Source organism: Arvicanthis niloticus, chromosome 9, assembly GCF_011762505.2.
Source record: "Arvicanthis niloticus isolate mArvNil1 chromosome 9, mArvNil1.pat.X, whole genome shotgun sequence".
In the NCBI taxonomy this organism is placed as follows: Eukaryota; Metazoa; Chordata; class Mammalia; order Rodentia; family Muridae; genus Arvicanthis; species Arvicanthis niloticus.
This window is the reverse complement of record NC_047666.1, coordinates 36,059,513-36,081,147: the sequence shown is the minus strand read 5'-3', so window position 1 is coordinate 36,081,147 and position 21,635 is coordinate 36,059,513. Positions and strand designations below refer to the sequence as shown.

General features: G+C 39.2%; 1 protein-coding gene and 1 pseudogene across 1 annotated transcript in view; one reads left to right on the top strand and one right to left on the bottom strand.

Annotated features, from left to right (window-relative positions):
- The window catches only part of Tafa1 (TAFA chemokine like family member 1), a 479,506-nt gene that overhangs the window by 159,206 nt on the left and 298,665 nt on the right, over positions 1–21,635 (bottom strand).
- On the top strand, positions 20,773–20,888 carry LOC117715908 (U6 spliceosomal RNA; annotated as a pseudogene).

The window sequence follows — 21,635 nt, the reverse complement described above, 5'->3', positions numbered from 1 at the left end:
CTTCCAGATGGTGACTTACATCTTGAAGTAAAATGAAATGACTTCTGTCTCTTATGGTAGTTCTGACATCACCATTTATTACAGAGCCCGAGTGTACTGTTAGCTTCTGCATAAAATCTTCTCAAAAACGACTTTTGTCAAGAGCTTTAGTAGGGTTAGGGGGACAAACACAACTTGAGGACAGGATATTTTAAAGGGTAGGACTGAAAGTAAATAATTTTGGTATATCTTTTATGTTTCTTTGAATAGCCTGAATCACTGCTGATATTCTTATTTGAATGAAGATAAACAAATGGCATAAAGAGTATGTTTTTAGAGTAGGCTAGTCAAAGGTTTGTGTCTCACTTCTGTCACGTAAACCTTGAATCAGTTACTTTTCTAAGCTTCCACTTCCTCATTTGTAGAATGAAAACCAGTTTTTCTTTTCTATAGAACTTTAATAAGAAATATAATAAAAGATATTCATAGGATTGTAGTTACTATTACTAGACCAAATCAAGTTGTTAGCCTGTTAGATTAGTTCCTGTATTAATTCACTTGTGTATTCATTAATTCCACAAGGGTTTTGCCGTTTATTGCCATTGTTTTTCTGTGCTTACTATGAGCAAATCCCTGTATTAGAGGTTACAAGTACATTAATGAAGAGAAGTACGACCCAATCCATGTCTTCATGATATTATGATTCATTGAGATTTAGAGATAACAAATAAACTGGACAAGGAACTGCCTCATGTTGTAGAACCCATCAGGGTGATGTCCTCACAGGGTCCCAGCTGAGTGACAAATGCCTCAGTGCTCAGTCTTTTTTTGAAATTCAGTGTTTGTAAACACCTTCCAATTGTTTTCTCATGATTCTTCTTTAACCATCTCTATAAAGGGTTAGCCACCTGGACCATTCTCTACTGTCCACAGTGTGCACACCTGTCATCTGTATCTTTTTAGGCAACAGCAATAAATTTAGTAAAAGCTCAATCTAAAAGTTGAGCTACTTGGGTTGACATTGATTCCCCCAAGAGTCATAAGCTATCTAAATAAAACCCCAGTACCAGGCATAAGAAAGCCATTTTTGAGTTGTTGGTGTCCAAGAAACTCCTCAAGCAAGCTGTTGCTGTTGCATTTGGTTGCCTACTGAAAACACCATGAACTTTGAACCCAGCACTGAGAGGATTAGAGCAGAATCTAACCCGAAAGCCTCCTTTCTGAAGACCAGCTTTCATAGAACTGTCAGATGCTATGCAAGCTACCAAGGAAGGAAGGAAGGTAACTAATAGCCCCGCATAGCCTATAACTCACAATGACCAGCATAGCAAGATAAAGATTCAGTAGTGGCACTCATATCTTGGGAGTAACCAACAGCTGTCTAGGTGGAGTTAAAGCCTGCTCAGCAGGAAGGAAATCAAGGCTGGTATTGGAAATCTAGTCAACTACCCATAGTTAGTGAGATCTTAGGGAAGAATCTGGCACTACCACTTTACTAAATCAGTGTAATTCCCAACTGCAATCTAAATGCTTATCAGTCTACCTTCAGTTAAAATACAGCTCCCATCCCTTACCAAAGAAACTTTTCTTTGCATCAACATATACTGATACAGAGAACCACAATTGGTCAAAATACAGAGAACAATTGTTTGTGGGATGTTCATCCCTAATGGATACATTTATATAATACAACTCTTGCACCTATGCTTCAGGGAACAGTACAGAAGAGGTAAAAAGATAAGAGCCAAAACCCCAGAAAATCTGCTATAAGATTGTGTCCTCTGTAAATGATAGAGAAGCTTCACCAGGCTGCTTAAACCAGATCTGACAAAATATAAAACCGTTAGATAAGCTAAATTAGAAGAGGGGAATTCTCACAGTATCCCAGCCATAGACAAAAAACAAAACTGTAGGTAACCAAAGGATGCTGATGGCAGCAGAAACAGTCTTCCTTCCCCCAGGTTGAATTCCTATTGGCTATACAATACTAGTGTTCCATTGATTTATATAAGTAACACTCAATGGAGTAAGAAGATAGTATTTTAGTAATCAGATATGTTTTATGTATATATGTTATATACATACATGTGTGTGTATGTGTGTACCAATAACAGTTAGGGAAGAGTAAGCCAAGGATATTTTAATATTCAGACATGTTGTATGTATGTATGTATGTATGTAGACATATGTGTGTGTACCAATAACAATTAGGAAAGAGAAGGTCATGGGTTTGGTAGTGAGTTGGAGGAAGACATGAGAGGAGTTGGAGGAAAAAAAAAGAATAGAGAGAAATGATATAACTTTATTTTAATAAAAATGTTAATTGAAAAACTTACAATTTAAATTAATAACAAATATGTGAACTTTAAATATTCAGGGATCAATTTTCTCCCTGTGGAGACTAAAGCCAAACAAATCTATTTCTGTCTCCAGCATGAGGTTTGCCAAGGGACTGACTGGGAACCTTGCAAGTTGGCATCATTTATAAACCTAGACAGGTTTACAAATAAGTTTGGTATTTTCCAGAGGATCTCAGCCTCAGCTTCTTCATATTTGCTTGTGTCTTTCATTTTCCTTTTTAAAGCCCAGTGATTCCTTCAGTGCTGAATCTAGATATTCCCCCATCTGATGTGTTGTGTTATTTCATTTATTAATCCAACCATTCTTGTATACAAGGTTTTGGAAATTCATTGCCAAATTGTGTGCTTGTTCAGTTTTCATTGGCCTCTGCCTAACAAGGTTGTACTGAGGCATTATTTCCTGGGATGTATTTACCCTGCAATTTCATATCATTTGTGGGGGTCCATATAGAATTCTATATGTTGTGTGGTTAGTGATTAGTCAATATGAACTTTTGAGCACACACTCAGAGGAACACAGAGACTGGTAAGTAATCTTTAGAACCATGTGGCTCTCTTCGCCTAAGCACTCATCAGCCAAGAGATTGAGTTTCTGGATTGTTATTCTCAGCATTGATCTGTTCCCTTTAGACTCAGATTAATATCTACAACAGTTTTATTTTATTTTTTTACATGTGCATGTTCAGGTCCAAACATTTTAAGACCAGTAGGCCCAAACAGTGCAAGTTACATGCATTCTTCAGAGATTCTCAACAATTTGGCCAGGCCATAAACATATCAACAATGTAATACTATCTTTGTGACATTGTGTGTGCAGTATACATTAGTGTTCATATGTGCACATAGGTACAGAAGACTAAAGTTAATATTGGGTGTCTTTCCATATTTTCCACCTCATCTTTTAAGACTCACTGGAGCTAGAGATCAGTAGTTCCTAGATAGTCTGGCCAGTAAGACTCTGATAGCTCCCTTTCTCTGCCTTTCAGCTCTGGAAGCACAGGCACACATCACCCCACTTGGCTTTTCACAGAGGTATTGGGAATCTCAACACATATCCTCATGCTTGCATAGCAAGCATTTTCCCCACTGAGCCATCTTTGTAACCTAATGCATGTAATATTTAGAAAACAAAGGTATGACACATAACTTCTCTGATTACTGGTGATGCCTTAAGTAACTCAGCTATTCATCTATACTTGTGATAAAAATGGAAGATGCATTCATGTCTCAGACCAGAGATCTCAAACTCTCTAAGGGCATGGGGAATTGATGCGCTAGACTGCATCAAACTGTACTGCAGCTGGAAATAGTTTGAGAGGGAGTGGTAGCAAATCCATCAGAAACTGGGGACTAGAACTAAACAAAAGCTAAAATCTGGCCTCTGTAAAGGAAAGTGCATTCAGAAGCCAGAGAGCACAATGCCAACTTTGAACTGTATCTATCACTGTCTCAAAACTAGTAAAGTATCATAGTGAGAACAGCTTCACTTAAAAAAAAATTAGTCTCATAAAAATGTGGTAATTCCAGTCACTTGTTTAAATCTATTTATAGAAGGAGAGATTTTTCTGCAAAGAAAAGAAACTTTCAATTTTTAAAGTGTCTTAGACATTTGTGGATTAGCATGTGATAGAAACCAATATGCCTCCTTTTTCTACATATCCATTGTAAAAGATATTCTGATTAATGAGTTTGTTGAAGTCTCTTCACAACTATTCCGTGATTGCTAGTGTTGTTTCCCTTTTCAAAAAAAAGAGGTTTTATATTTATTATTTTATTTTTTTCTGAGTATGAGAGTTTTACTGTGCATACATATGTGTACTATATGTCTGCTTAGTGCCCATGGAAGTCACAGGAGAGCATTGGATCCCTGGGAACTATACTCACAAATAGTTATAAGCTGTCATCTAAGTTATGGGAACTCAACCTGGGTCCTATATAAGAACTATTGCTTAATCTTAAACACTGAATCATCTCTGTAGCCTCTGGCCTTTTCTTTTAAGGTAATTTCTGTACCAGTACTAGACTCTAGTTCTATTTTTGGTGGCGCTCATGTGAATCAGCAACTAGAGTATCCTAGACTAGTGGATTAGAGCATCTTTTACTGATAAGGTTGAAGAACCAGAGTTCTGACATCCATCTTAAGGACATGAAATGTCTTTCCTCACAGAATGGAAGTAGTTATCCAGTCATATAAGTATCAGGAGGTCATATCAATTAAAACATACATATGTATGTGCACATATTCATCTATATAATACAATGTATTTTCGTCAGAGGATTTTAATAAGTGATTTCATATCTCTATCATTATACCCTATCTTGCCTATTAAGATATTTACAGAGGAACTATCAAAGGAGAAGTGTAATGATAGGCCATGCATTTAAAACATATTCGGACATGATACTCTTTTGCTCCAATATAGTAACTCACAGCATGAGTGAGTTTTTATGTCGCCCCATTGCCTGGATTCAGGTGAGGACGAGGTAAGTGGAAGGAATGTTGTCTATTTGGTGTTATTCTTATTTCTTTTAGCTAGAAATAGAAAAGATGAAGAAAAAGAAGGAGGAGGAGGGGGAGGAAAGGAGAAGGAAGAGCAAGGGGAGGAGGAGAAGAAAAAAGGAGGAGAAAGAGGAGAAGGAGGAAGAGAAGACACTAAGGAATTTAAGAAGGTGGGGAAGAAGACAATCAGGAAGGCTCCTGAGTACCTTCCAACACATATACACAGTAGAAAAGCCTAAAGATGCTTCTTGATGAGTAGGTAGTCTGGTATTTTAGTTATTCATGGAAGCCTCATATTTTAGGGGCTCACTTTCCTTAGACTAGGTGTAAGATATTTGAACACTAATAGAAAGGTTCTGTGGCGTAGTGATGACATTGCTGCATATATAATGTTCAAAGATGATCTCTCACTAGGAATTAATAAAATCCTATTCTCTGACCGAGACACAGACCAGCATCCCATTTGTTTATCGACTCTAGGGCAGAATGATGGGTTTATCAGAGAAATTCCTATGTTAATGTCATATCAGTTGACTACATTTGCTTCATCTCATAAATTTAGTTTCATTACAAGTAGACATGAGTCGGTGGTGCAGACAACACCATTTTCTGTTTCTTGGGGGAAAAAATAACATCTGTAGCCTTCTCACTGGGCATGTGGACAAAAATGAAACTTTCAGGCAATTAACCGGCAGAATTGCATGTATATTTACACATAAAATGGCTTATTTTTCATTGTAATTAGCTTGCAGAGCATCACTGGGGCCTCTAAATAAATGTATGGGAATGTCTACGTATAAATAAACTGTTTGCACTGGAGTTAATTTGCTTCACCGCTAGATATAGGCAGAAGCTAAGTGAGCCATTAACGTTGAGCATTAGTTTTGCAGACAATAGAAGGAGGCCTCCAGTCTAGCAGCTGTCCTTTGTTTTCCTGCCTCTGTCCTAAAGAATTAGCCTTTCTTTTGTCTTATTAGGGTTTCCCATCCCTTTCTTAACCTGGTTCTCTCCTTGAACCACTGGGGAATTTAAACAAAAAGAACATAGCAAGCAAGCAAATATGTGGGTCCTACCAGAGAGCTGACTCTCTTTTGGAGTATGTTTGGCTTAAGTGCACGTCTGAGGTGCTGCACTGTTGACTCCCTCTGTAAGGCTCATCAAGGTTAGCAATACCTCCTGGATGACCATAGCCCTCCTAGCCACGTGTCCTTGCTCGCAGGTGACCTTGCGTTAACACTAAGTATGTGTTAAACTAAAGGAAAACTGAAGCACTTTGAACTTCAGTGGTTACTAAAGTAGCACTAGACCCAAGGACGGAATGTTTCTTCATCTAATTTTTGCTTCTTTTTGCTTCCTCATATTTATGTCGCTCCTGCAATATTATTAAAGCCTGAAGAGATTTTGCACATGTACAGACAACTGTACCGGTTAATCACAAGGCTGCTAAATAGACAGAGGTGACTCTGGGACAGCCTGGAGCATTTATGAGAATTCTGATTTTCTATGGATGAACAAGAGCACATTACTGTCTGAGAGCCTTCAGAAGGGACCAAAAGGAAATATAAATAATATCACTGTTTCGATGCAGGTGATATCAAACTGATTCATGGGTAGCAATCCCCCAAGTCCTTAGATGAACTCTGTGAAGTACATACTTTATTATACCTGTTTAAAGAAACGGGGAAATTGGGGTAAACCTAAAAGAGGTGGAAAAAAGTGGTCTGTGAACTCCAGAAGCAGTAGACGAGTCATGGTCAAGATCCAGGGTGTACCAAACAACTCAGAGGTCAGATTACAGGCATAATTGAATACAATCTGTAGCCACCATAGAGGTCAGAACACAAGCATCTTTGAATGCGATCAGTCTCTGGAGAGGCATCTGTAGCTTGAAGGTTTTTCATTTTGTTTTGGTTGGTTGTTTTTTTTGTTTGTTGTTTTTCTTTTTCTTTTCCCCTCACATCTCAGAATTGCACTGGGTCCTGTCTACTCAGCACAAACTATTCATGTGTACATCATGTACACGTGTAATTCTCTTACTATCTACAAATCCTCATAAGTACAATTATTCTTTCTGATTTGTAGATAATTTAGGCACAGGGATGTTAAATAATTTTCCCAACATCTAAAATAGGGTCTGACCAGCAGAAGGCTATGAGTTACTTTGTGTTTCAAGATACTGAGGGATGCCAGCAGCTATTATAGGTAAACAAATGCATGTCTTTTATTTTCCTCTACAAGTCCCAGGAAAGTCCTACCAAAATAATCAGCCAGAAGGTATTGTTTTTAATTTTAAAGTGTTCCTTATTTATGCTTCTTCCATTTCCAATTTTCTCAGGAAACACTTGCTCAGTGTAGGTTCTTGCTCATGTTATGGGCAGGCTAGTAAAGCCTAGGGGTCAGGAGAACATGTTTTAGATGGTAAATTACCATTTTTCCATGAAGATTCTGATGCTATGAAGCCTTAGAAAAATTACCAGGGTCTGAGAAGAACATCTTTCTTATTATCAAGTTGGAAAGAATTATTTACCTTGTAAAATTTGCTCCAAAAAAAAAATGAAATGAATTCTACAAATCATTTAGCCCAAGGTTGGCACAAAGGAGAGAATAAATAAAAATTGTAACCCAGCACTCCCTGAACTCACTTTCTCAGCCTTGAAGTCACTTCCTTGTCTTTGCTATGAATGCAAATCTCATTCTTCCCCTGAGACTCAGAGCAAGTACTCCTTCCCACTCTTCCTAAATGTACACTGAGTACATGTTATGTACAGGGAGTGTACTCCAATAGTGGCCTCAGCCTACAAGTGTGTGTGTGTGTGTGTGTGTGTGTGTGTGTGTGTTCTTGCTAGGTCTCAGGCTTTGTAAAACAAAATAGTATAAAATTCAACCCCAGTAGTCTCTACCAGTTAATAACATCTAAAACCAGAAAAAAGTTTAGTTAGTTTGGTTCAACCAATTTTGAGCCAGAAGAGTTGAAATTAATTAGAAAGAAGCTGCAGTACAAGTTTATGCAACTTAAATGGACAAGAAACCTAATTTGGGATTAAGATGGATTAAAATGGTTTATATTCTTAGTTTATTGCTCATTGTTCACTAACATGTTTTTGTATGTTTCTTTCAAGGGAATAATTGTTTGGAACTAAATCTGTTTGTAGTGTTGCTTCCTGCATGCCTATCTCTTACTGGGTGGGTAACTCATTCCTAAACTACTTGTTTTCCGGGCTTTTGTTCCCATTTTTCTTAAATCAAAATGAGTTTGTTATTAAATAATAGCTCTTAGTTTTCTTTCTAACACCATTACCAAAAGCAATTTAGGGAAGAAAGGGTTTATTTAGCTCATAGATTACAACAGTCCATCTTCAGAGGAAGCCAAGCTGGAAACTCAAGGCAGGAACCTGGAGGCTGGAACTGAAGCAGAGGCCATGGAGGAGTAGTGCTTGCTGGCTGGCTCCTTGTGGCTTGCTTCCTTATACAACCCAGGACCACCTGCCCAGAGGTGTCACTGCTCACAGTGAGCTGGGGAAAACACATAAGTCATTACCTAGAAAGTGCGCCCACAGACCTACAAGCCAATCTGATAGACTGCATTTTCTCAACTTAAGTTTCATCTTCCCAAGCAACCCTGGCTTGCATCAAGCTGACAAAAATCTAACTAAGACAATCTACTTTTGCATTTTCTATAGGAACAACTCAACTGCATTCTCTCCCCATTTCTGTAAAGTACCCATACTGCAAACCAAAGCCTATAAGACTGTGGTATGACACCCAGCTAAGATGTTACTTTTTTTGTTTTTAGCCCATGGAAATTCTAATTGCTCAAAGCTCAACCTAAATGCTGTCTGGATGGTGGGAGACTGAGGACAGAAGTGGATCTAGAGAAGTGGTGGCAGACTGGAAGGAGTGGAGGGAGGGGAAGGTCAGGATGTAGTATATGAGAGAAGAATAAATAAAAATTAAAAATACAAAAAAAAAATAATTAGCCAGTCTGTAGCAGTGTATTACAGAGTTGTCTTTGTTCACAGTGTCTGTGGGGATTCCCATGAGAGCTTGCCTCCCCACTCCACCCTCCACCCCCACAGACCATGCAGTCACTTGAAGCCTGTGAATATCAAAGGCAGGGAGGCTATTTTCATCTTGCTTAGAAACCAGCTCAGAAGTTTGCGATTCGAGAATGCATAGAATAGGAACATGGTCAAGCACAAACTCACGCCCCTCAAGCCCAGCCCAATAGCACAGCTCTCACGTTTGACACTCAAGAGTAAAACTCATTCCATTGACTAAATAGCCAATATAGTATGTTACATTGTTTAATGACAAGCTGGGGGCTATTTGGCAGATAAGTGACAGAATATTAATGCAGTGGTCATTGATTTTTATAATAGGACACCACTGTGACTCTAGCTATATGAGCACAGGTAAATCTACCACCCTATAACATGGAAATAAGACACATATCTTCGTGTCACAGCTGAATTAAATACTCTATATAATTGCCTGATTCAATGTGTGTCCAATTAGCACATACTAAGAAACGATGGCTCCCTCTATACATCTCAGTTTCTCAGACGTTACCAATCTACAGTTGAACACTGCTGCTTCTTGCTCCACACCTAGCAGAGGCAGCTGGTATTTGCTGTCTTCCCACCTATAAAGTCATTACTTCAGAGTTTTAAGAGTGTCATGAGAGGAGTCAGTATACATTAACAATTAATTTGCACTTACAGCAAACCTCTATTTTCCTTATTACCTTCCTAGTATAAAACCATACCCTGCTTTAATCCATCATCATACAAGAGACTAGAAACATAACATTTACTTCTTGTGAACATTAAACTTAGTGATTTAAAAGCCTCTCACCAGCTTCTCTAATATTTGATGAATAATAACAGATACCAATAAATTCTAGTTTTCATTAGAGCATAATAAAATTTTTCTCATGGCTGCAGTATGTTGACAGTGGGGTAGTGTCTGGCACAATGATTTCTGTCTCTGCATAAAATGTGAGCATTTCCATAGAAATCGGGGATTTTAGCATTGTTGTATCTTCATGTGAGGCCAAGCTGTGAATTTAAATAGTAGCATATGTCATACTTATGTGTACAGACAGTATTTCAAGTGACTAACTGTGACAATATTAGTGCTACCAATTTGAAATTTTCAACCTGCAGAGTGAGCATTTGTGACTAAGGAAAAGAAATCAACTGTGCTCCCAGGAGGTAGCAGTTGTGTAGTGAAGTTGGTGGACTCTGACCTTGCGTTCTGATCCCATCCCCTTGTCAGAGCACATTAGAAAACAAGTGAAACTAGCTTCCTCTGCCTTGAGGGAGGTTGCATTGGCAATTCTAATTTAACTCTAATTCTAATTTGAGTACCAGGGTATATACCATGGCACATATTGTAACCACAACTGGGCAAACAGCCTTACAGAGGGAATAAATGCTGATATTGCCCGAATCTTCCAGACTGTTATCATAACGGTTCAATTGAGTGACTGCTGAGAAGGCCAGTGCTTACTAGTACTGTCTGTAGCTTACACAGTGGTGTGGATTTCTATGAAGACCTGTAGAATAAACATTTTCTGCCAAGTCACCAAGAGCAGGCAAGGACTACAAGGGCCACTGAAGCTGGGTTATTAAATCTCATCATTGAAGATGACAAATGAATCAACATTGATTCTGAGAACGTTGGTTGACATACACTGATCTTAATTTCTATGATCTGGGGACTATGATGACTCTACTCACCTAGAACGAAGAGCCTGTGGGCCCACTAAAGCCAAGACCTTACAAAGGAGCAAAGAGTTGTCATTTATTGCTCAATGTATCCAGTGTTGCTAATATGACTCTTGTCAAGGTGCTAGCTGGCAAGATTCCACATGACTCTACTGAAAAGCAGAGAGGTGGAAAGGTGGATAGATGACCTTTTTCAACTCTGTTTGACCTTGAAAATGTAGTTCCAGTGATGACTTGGCATTCTATGAAGCAGTGCTTGGTGGAGGTTATAACAAATTATCACAAACTTGGATGCTTGAACCAAGATGAATCCATGGACTTTTAGTTTCTACATTCAGAAATCTGGCATGGGTCTTCTGAGGCTAAGCCTGAGGGCTAGACAGGACTATGTTGCTTCCTTGGAGCTTTAGAGATGAATATGAACCTGACCCCCATATTTCTAGCTTCTCTGGGCTGTCTATACTCGTTGGCTGTAAAGCTATACTCCTTAGCTAGCTACCTACACACCTTGGCTTAACTCTGCCCCCTCATTCATTACAGCCATCAAGGATGGAGTTCTCATTTCATGGCATGCCAATACTCTGCTTTTACTCTCCTGTATCCCATTTTACTTTAAAGGTTTCTCTGACCATTATTCAGCGATCCACACAAACCAAGATACATAACTTATGATAGTCAGCTCTGATAACCTTGATTTTACCTGCAACCTTAAAATCTCTTTAAAGCAGATATGAGAGGTTAGGCATCTTTGGGAGGGTCATTAACCTGTCTACCACTGAGGCCAATCCAAGAGTTATTAGAAACCTCTCTCAGTGCTGATGAAAACAATTTTAAGAACTGGGTTGTTTGGGTATCGAACAGAGGGCAGGATCAATAACATTAAAGACATTTCAAAAAAGTCATATGGAAACCTACTAAAAACCACTTTAGGCTGTCAACATAGCAAAATGGTAGTTGTATGGATTATAGTCTGAGATCATATGAAACAAACCCAAGACAAACACACACAGTAAATCTTAGCTTTTCATAAGTCATAGGTTTCTTTCAGCTGATGGGCTGTTCAGAAACCATTAATTAACCTCTAAGTCTAGGCTTTCCACTTAAATGAGATGTTGATGATGTAATTATATAGTAGATGTTTTGGCCTTATAAACCAGGAGCCCAATAAGAAGGCATGAAAGGACATCTAACATACAAAGTTAAGAAAAATTAAGACAGAACTAGAATAATGGCATTTTATGAAATAACCCTTTAAACCACATGTACAGAGAATTCAGTAAGTATAGGAGGCTGTGCAAAAGCACATATACCAAGTATGTATCAGTGTTTTTGAAAATAGGATCAGCTATGGAGCTATTTGGCTCTGACTTTTATTACTATGATAGGAGTAAATACATTTGTGGAATACTGGCTCCCTGAAACTACTACCAGGACAACTTGCAGACAGTGTGATTTACTTAACAAATACATAATGCATTTGGAAGGGAATAGCCTATGAAACAACATGTGAATATATCTAGCACTAATTGCCTATTTATTTTTTAGTTATGAGACAGAGACTTACTACGTAGCCATCAACTAGAACTTGTTCAGCCTCAGCTCTCTAACTCCTGGGATTACTAACATGACTTACCTTTTACCATTCTAATTTCTTAAAAAAAAAAAAAAAGTCTGATTTCCAAAATCCAAAATCTAATATACAATGGTATATTTTGTTATTCCTGAGAGACGTGAACAAACATAATTAAGAATCCACAAGGTTGAACATATCTCCACTGACATACTAGATATGAAAACAGTTCTCCATTCCTTTGGATGTCCACACAAGAAACCATAGAAAGAACTCAGAAAGGACACAGCTGCTAACAGCTGCTTGCTTTTTGTTCTTCCTCTCCTTAATAGAACTCCCCTAACTGCTTCTGAGACTGGAGGTTTCTATGTGGCTGGCATAGCAGAGAAGCCAGACATCAACTCATATGAGTGTCCTCATTGTACAAGACTGGGAGCTGTCAAAAAGTAACCATGTGATAACAGTTCTTTAAGAAATTAAATGAGAAAATGAACCCAAGAGAACAATGCTGGTCCTCATCAGCCAACAATATCTTCCTTGTCTATACTACTTGTTATCCATCTGAGAACAAACAGCCCCTTCCGTCCTGACCACAGGCACTCCTTAATGACCAGAGTGATAACATAGTGGGCCTTGCTCTGCTACATCACCATGGGCCAGTTTCCCTAAAGCAAGTTGCTAAGTAAGAAACAGTTCTTGAATACAATGTCCTTTTTAGAAGATTTACTTCCATTCAGTTATCTAAGTAGCATCCGAATTCTTGTGTGTTCAGCACAATTCTGGGAAGGATAGAAGAAACAAATGTTGTAGACATAATTCTTGTCTACTGAGAGCTTACAATGTCATTGGCAAGAGGAGACATGAACATGGCATCTTTATCTCTGTGTCACAAAGGACATGGTGTCATCAGCCTCTGCAGATTTCCTCACATTTCTTATAAACAAGGCGGCTGGGCTGAAAGCACAGTTGTAAAAATGGTCCTAGACAGAAATGTATCCATATCCCAGCCCTGCCTGCCCAAGTGCAAACTGGGAAAACACACATCTAAACAATGAAAACACTGTATAGTCTTTGTCATTTATGGACCCTAGCTCTGTATCTTTAGATGTGAGTATATAATCTAAATTAGCCACAGAAGCCAAGAAGGTAAAATGGATGGGGGGTGGGGTTGGCGGGAACTGTACAGAAGGGGCTAATAGGACACAGATGCTATGAGGGTAGAAATGGGGAAGTGAGGCAAGATTTGGGAAGGATGAGGGAGAGATAACACAGAAGAAGAGTGAGGAAGGAGTGATTTAAAAAGAATTAAGGAATGGGGAAAGGGGGATGACATTTGAAATGTAAATAAATACAATATCCAATAAAAAAAGAAAAGAAAAAAAATTAAGGATGTTTGGCAGAACCATATGGAACATATTATGTTATGTTTACTTAAAAACACATATAGTATATATGTGTATATGTCCACATACATAGGGTTTAAATTAAATAAATAAATAAATAAATAAATAAATGAACAAATAAATCACACACAAAGACAGGTGCACTCGTGCATGCCACATGGAGTAATATTGTGCAAAACCAGAGGCTAACAAAATTCCCTGTGATAGGCATGGAAAACCTCCCTTTGCATCATGGGTCAGAAGGTTTAAGAACTCCAAAACCAAAATAGACAATTGCCATTGCCCCTGTTTTTCTTCAAGCATTTGATGGCAAGACCTTATTGCTGAAGACACAGCACACTTTAAACACAGATTTTAGCAGAATCAAGATCAAAATGACCTGTAAGTCCTTTGAGGACTGGATTTCATAGTTTCTGAAGGTGCTATAAACACTGCCAAGAGAGAAAAGCAGTCATTTCTCTCCAGCTGTATAGCTACAAACAACAACAATGTCCAGATTAGCAAGACATAGCTAATGGTGTTATAATGCTACTTTAATTTGGGGAAAGTAACCAAAAGATGTCTATTTGGACTTAAGTTCTGCTCAACAGGAGGAAATCCATGCCTGGTACTGAAAACTTACAACTTACCTATGGACAGAGGGGTTCCAGACCCTAGAGGAGAGGTCACAGACTTTACAGAAAAACCCACCACTTGCCATTTTCCTAAATTGATATAATTTAGAACTGTGTGATAAGTGCATATCTTTCTATCCACATAGAAGAATAGGCCATACCCCTCATCAAAGCCACTTCTTTTGGCAATTACTTGGAAAGCTATTACAGAAGATCATGACCAAACAAAATGTAGAGAATAGGTGACTATCATATGCCCAGTGATACATCTACAAGGCAACTCTACACCTATGACCAAGAGACAATCATAGAAGAGGGGCCAGAAAGATTGCAAGAACTCCAGTATGTACCAGAATGCCTGCTTTTAGACAGTCTCTTCTAGACATGACAGAAAAGCTGAAACTGCCAAATCTCAAAAATGTAGTTGCATAAGCAAGAACTACATAATGATAATCAATTAACATGCCAATATGGATGGATGAGATTTTACAATACTCAACCCCTACCTACATCAAGAGCTAAAGGCAATTAATGACTACTGAGAGAGGGACAATCAGCTTTCTTCAGTGATAAAACTCCTGATAATCTATTAAATCTAAAATGGCCAGTCCTAATTAGTAGGTGTGTGTGTGTGTGTGTGTGTGTGTGTGTGTACATCTATACATGCATACACATATATGTAACAATAGTAATTAAAGAAGAAGTAATATATTTAAGCAGAGTTGGGGAGTACACAGGAGGACTGAGAGGAAAAAACTTAGCAGTGAAAATGATGTAAATTTAATATCCATGTATGAAATTCCCCCCCCCAAATTAAAATTATTAACCAACAAAAATGGTTTTGACCTTAGAAGATAACACAGCCTATAAAGTTCTTGCCACAGAAGTTATCAATTTGGTCCTAGAATAGATGTTTTCTTTCTTTCTTTCTTTTTTCTTTTAAAAAGCCAGTTATAGTGTTGTGTACTTAAAAAGCTAGATAACCCTGGCGAAGCAGATCCAGGTAATCATGGGGGATGGCTGGCTAACCAGACAAATCTACAAGCCACTGAGAGAACCTGACTTAAAAAAAACAAGGATGAGGGTGGTGACTTACAAATGACAGTTGAAACTGCCTTCTGGTGTCCACCGACATTTATGTACTCTTATACACATATATGCACACACACACACACATGCACACACAAACATGCAGACACACTCATACATCTGTATACATGGACTCATATACAGCTACAAGCATTACTACAGATTAGTGCAATCAGTGTAAACCAACACACATATAAACATGTATGATTTCATATTTACTTTTACAAATTGTTTTTACTATCAGAATTGGATGAGACTCCAGGTTTAAGAAGCTCAGCTCAGTGTAGGGTGCACTGTTTGGTGTTCATGGTGGGTTAGCTCTCTAGTCTGACATGATCTGGCTCATTGCCTGCTTTCTGTAGTAGAGGCCATCGAACATATGTTTCCCTCTTGCTATGGACAGACCTCATCACACCTTGTGATGGGTGCAAAGCCTGAAGTTCATCCAGTATATCTATAGTCACCTTCAGGGGCAAGTTTTAACTCTACAGATGGGAAGTTAAGGCTCAGAAACATTGCTCTGCCTAGGGTAAGAGAGAGATCTGAAATGCAGGCATCTCCAGGCAAGTGTTCCTCCACTCAACAGCTTGAGTTTCTCCTTTAGAATCTCTACCCCATGCTTCCGGCCTCCATCTTTCCCAAGGACTGGATTCAAAATGGAGTTCTCCACCAGAATTTTCAGTGCTGTCTAATAAAGTAACCGTTACAGCCACTGCCATGTGTGGCTCTTACTATTAGCACTTGAAGTGTGAGGAGCATAACTGAAGAGCCTGACTTTAATTTTATTCCATTTCAAGTAAATGTAAGTGGCCACATGTAGCTTGTGGATCACAGTGTGGATAGAAGCCCCATGGTATTCCCCAGGCACAATCATTTAGCGTTGCAAGCGATAGGCTGCTCTCCCTGCAACCACGAGTCCATTTCCCTGCTCTCTGTCTCCAACTAAAAGAAAATTCATCATGATATTGAGCCAACATCTTTTCCTAGCTTCTACTTACTTGGTCTGAAAACTTTCCCTGGAGCTACATAAAGCATGCTTAATCAGTTTCACAAAGCAGTATGTATTAATACCAATGGCATATATAATACCATGTGTAAATGCTGGCAATTACAAAGCACTCTGGGTTCTGGGTTTTGATGAGGCTACAGTGAGCGTTCAGCATCCAGGGTAGATGACGGTACCAAGGTGGCGAAGAAACTCATCGTTACATGCTAGCTGGTACTCACTATGTGTGATGCCTTGCTCGATTCCTTCCAATAGCTCTTCTCATCTACTCTCCATAATAGCTCTATAGGTCCAGTGCTACTGACCAGCCCAACTCTGTGAAAAGGATCCTAAGGTAAGTATTCACACATCTTCATATATCTTGAAAGAGATGAAGCTCAAGTTTGACACTACCGAGTTTGAATTCAAAGCTCATGCACCTTTAATCATGCTGCAGACACAGAAGAACAGCACTGTAATGACAGAAGCCTAGGGGCCTAGGATTCATACCCTCAGGGAGCAGAAGGGCAGAGAACTTTATAGCTCTACCACCCAAGACCCTTATCATTTCCACAGAACACTGTCCTGGCAGTGAAAAGCCAGTTTTCAAATATCCAGAAGTATCCAGAACTGGGATGGATGTTCTTGGCACAGATTTCACACTGAAATGCTTATGGCGGCTAGGAACCTCTTGGAAATCAGAATGATGGATCACTTATTTAAACGTGTATATGTATACATGGTTGTGCATGTGGATGTAAATGTGAGAATGCATGCTCCAAAGTAGATCTTGCTGATTACATAGCAAGCAGTTTACCAAGTGAGACATCTTCCCTAGCTCTTAAAGGAATCTTTACTTCTTCAATTTTCTTCTTTCCTATTTGCCTTTGTCAGACTGCCTTTGAGCACAGTAACTGTCCCACTGCCCTTTGCCTGCGTCATAATAGGAGGTGGACAGGAGGATAATGACTATCAGTGTGCCTCATTGTCTGGGATGCAATAGAGAGTAGAGGAGGATCTTGCCAAGTGAAGTGTCCACACCACATATAAAGGCTCAATAGTGAATCATTATATAGGAAAATAGGATTCTTGCCATGCAATTACCCAAGTTTCTAGGAAAATGTGGAATTGATACATTTTATGTGAAATGGTCGACTTTTGAAATACTGACAACTAATTTGATAAAATGTATAACCCTGTACTAAAGCATTGTAGTGTATACAATTGAGTCTTAGAATGAAAAGGGAAACTTCAGTATTTCTTTTTTAAAAAAAAAAAAAAAAGTTAAGAATGAGGCAGGCTATGGCTGAAGCCCGAGATCAGTGAGTCCACATGGAGTCCACAGTCTGTGGCATAGACACTTTGATCATGTCCAGGTACCATATCTAATAATAAGAAAGTTGAAGCTGAGAGATCACTAATATATTGAAAATACAAATCAGTTGCACACTCTGCTCTAAAACCCCCATTTGTTAGTGCCCAGGCAGAGCTGATTGTTCCTGGAATGATAATATGACTTTCTCTGTTTAGTCCACACTGGAATAAAACAAGCCTCAGTGATTTCAGTTGTCACGTTCATTACTGGGCTAGAACATGTGCGACCTTGCAGTTGATGAAGACCCTTCTGCTTCTACCCTCCCACTACCCTCCCTTCCCAGCTCTCTGCCTCACACTTGGCATTTCTCTCTATGTTTCTGAAGATCAAGAGTTTCCTTCCATTACTCCTCCCTATTTTATGGCACGGAAAGCCGAGGATTGGCTGTGAATATAAAACAATGCACTTAGCCACAAGTGGACTCAGAATCGCCTGCTCTGTTCAGCATCAGCAACAAGTAAGAATCATTGCTAAAGTGTTCAGGCCACAGAAGTCACACGATCTGCTCACAGCTGCACACACAAGGTACGTTGAGGATCCCCTCTCAATGACTAATAAGACCTTCCTGTTCTAATGTAAGGAACATACCAGCAGTTCTATTTTCATGGTGTAACTCCCAGAGACAGTGAGGACCAAAGAAAGAAGAGTGCTAGACAAGATATAGACATCTAATGCCAATGACTCTGGCTTTGGCATCCATGTAGTGGGTAAACTGAGGCAGGCAGCTGTTGGAGGGTGGGTGATCAGTGCTTAAAGCTGCTGACCGAGGTAGATCCAGATATCTACAGGGGCTACCACCAAAGGCTGCTAGCGATTAGAGACGTTACTCAGAATATTTTTTTCCCCGAGGGAACAAAGCTTAATTTACTGAGGCTGGCACTCTCTACGGCCAGCAGAAAAATTATGAACTTTTTTTGCCTCCTTGGGGCTGGCAAGAAAGAGAAGGAAAGAGAGAACATTTACACATACACAGAAACACACACACACATACACACACACAGAGGAAGAAACAAAAGTCAGAGTCCAATAACTTCATGCATACAAATATTCATGCATACATACATACACACATATATACATGTATACAGACCTATAGATAGGCATATCCATATTCACTCATAGAACGGTTAGAGCAAAGCTCCAACAGGCAGGCTCTAAGTATTCCACACATACATACATAAATACACAAAACTGGTGAATGGAAGGAACAATGTTCCAAACCCCATTCCCACAAACTTTATACATACATACATACATACATACATACATACATACATGGTTAACAGATGGGAGAGACAATGTTCCAGCCACACCATAGCCTACCATACCATAACCCTCTTTATTCTTTCTTGCACAGCTTATATATCCCAGCAAAATCTTTCAAGCAGTATACAATTACAATGTGATTACATTTTAATTTTCTTCTAGTAAACGATTATGAAAAAACAATGCATTTTGAAAACACAATGTTTTTCAATGAAAGATATAACATTAGGTAGTACTAAAAAAACACAACAAATTATTCTTAAAAACTCATGTAGATTCATAACCAAGCAACTTGTTATAGATTAACAAAGTGTAAGAAAGCAAGGTAGTTTTCTCAACCCGTTTCTCTCACTAACAGGCAGCAATTTGCTGTTACACATAAAGGAGTAATTATTTTATTATATATCTTTAAAAATAATCTTGTAAGAATCTTAAAAGAATCATACATCTAAACTTTTATATAAAATCAGTCATATCTACTTCAAATCCTCAAAATGTGTATCTACTCATCAGTAATTCTTATTAAATCATATCAGGAGGCTGAGGGAAAAAAATGGGTATAAGAATCAATCATCACCAGTCCAGCGTCAGTGAGAGTCATGTCAGCCAGTGATGCCGTAGTTCTTGTTCCAGGACCATAAAAACTAATAAGAGTGTGCCTTTCTGAACTCCATACTGCTCCCTAAGATTTTCTATATCAGAGCCAGTAGTAAAAACATCTCAACCTAGCTTCACTATCAATTTTATTTTTCCGAATGTTTCCTAAGGGCGGTAGTCATTGACAATCTACATCTCTAGGGTTCTTCTCTAGGGTGGTGATAGGCTGGAAAACTGCTTAGAGTTTTCATGTAATTCTTAGATCCAGAGGGATGTGAGGGCAGCAAGCAGAGCAGAACGCCATAAGAGCATAATGTCCTCAGGACACATAGTCCTTGGGGGCTGTGCCACACTGAGGCCCACCCATGTGGCTGTGGTAACCCATGGGCGTCATTCCATGAGTTCTAAAGCCCTCTGTCGTTCCTCCTGCATGGTTCTCAGCAATCTAATTTGTCCTAAGATGCAAAGAATTCTAATATTTGGGCAAGCTGCATATGACAGGAGAGACACCAAAGTGAAAAGCCAGAGTCTATGGAGGAGTAAAATAGTGCCTGATAAGAAGGGAGATGTGTGTGCAATGTCCATTCTCCTTTTGTGGGCACAGTTTAAGGACAAACTGGTGAGTAACCCCTTCTGTAGAAAGGTACAGTTTGAGAAAGTCTAAGGAATATTTTACAAGCTTGATGCTTTGCTACTGGGAGAGAAGGAGGAATGGAAATCTGCAGGGAGCTGTGTGCACTCTGACATTGTCCTAATAAGAGGTAATAAGAGGATCTGAGAAGGTGATTCAGCAAAATGCTTGGCTTGCCACTGGGGAGGGAGACCCCTGCTGTAGCCAGTCTCGCCTATTTGCAGAGCCAGGTTAGTGAGACCCTGTAATATAAAACAAGATGCAAGAGTTATGAAGGACAGTGTCAAAGTTGACCTCTGATCTCCACATGCACACATGTACCTGTACACACATGGCCATCAAGTGCGCTCACATGAACATACACATGGCCTTTTCCTTTGGTTTGTCATTTCTCTAAACATTTATAGCCCATCACTGGGAAAGCTATATAAGGTGAAACTCAATGCCATCTCTCAGAGGCCTATATTTTTTTGAGTACCTCCTATGTATACATGCTACACAAATGCCAACAGTCTCCATTTTATTCTTATGAGTCTGTCCTTTGTAATGGAGTCCATTTCAATTCAAACCTGGGTTGCAAGAAAGGCTTTATAATAGATGGAATCAATTTGATGGAGTCAGCATCTCGTTGATGCAGATTTTCCCATGTTTAGTTGATCACAATAATCATCCTGGTCCTCACTTCAGCAGCACATATACTAAAATTGGAACTATACAGAGAATATTAGCATGGCCCCTGAGCAAGGATGACACAACAATCATCCTGATTATCGTTCAGCCTGAAAATTTTAGGTCTGGGGCAGAGGTGCTGCCCTTCTAATAGGAATCCAGGCGGCTCTTGTAATCAATCACTTTGGGTCTCCTTGCTTCTTGAGCTGATGTTCTGATGTTGGTTGCTCCCTGGAACTGTCCCCTCCCCCACCATCCAAGACCTGGTTTCCATCATAGATTTGGATTTCATTGTTTTGGAGTTATGAACCGACCCCCAGCAATGTCAAGAGCTCCCTGGAGGGTGTCTGTGCATGGCCAGGTAGGAGAGCTATCCCCCTCTTAAATGTCTTTCAAACAGTGAGCAGCAAGTAGTGAGCAGAGAGCAGAAAACAGCAGGAGTTTTCTCCCACCCCACCAAGAACACAGGCAACAAGAACAGGAAATTGTTCATAGAATTTCAAAGTCAGTGTTCCAACTACAAGTATCCTTGATGGTTTTTTAAGATGGAAGGATCTTACTGGGGGGAGATAGAGTAATAGAGTGCCCAACATGGAAGAAGAAGGGCAGATTTCTAGGTGGGGAGAGGACTTGCAGGTTGGGTGTGGGAGTGCAGTGGGGGAAGGAGAAGAAACAAGAAAATCTACATGTATATTTGAAAATATGATAATTAAACCCATGACCAGCTATGCTAATGTAAGAACAGTGAAACAAAAGAAAAAAAAAGGAAGGAAAGAAGGAAGAAACAAAGGAAGGAAGGAGGGAAGGAGGGAGGGAAAGAGGGAAAGAGGGAAGGAAGGAAGGAATGAACAAAGGAAGGAAGGAAGGA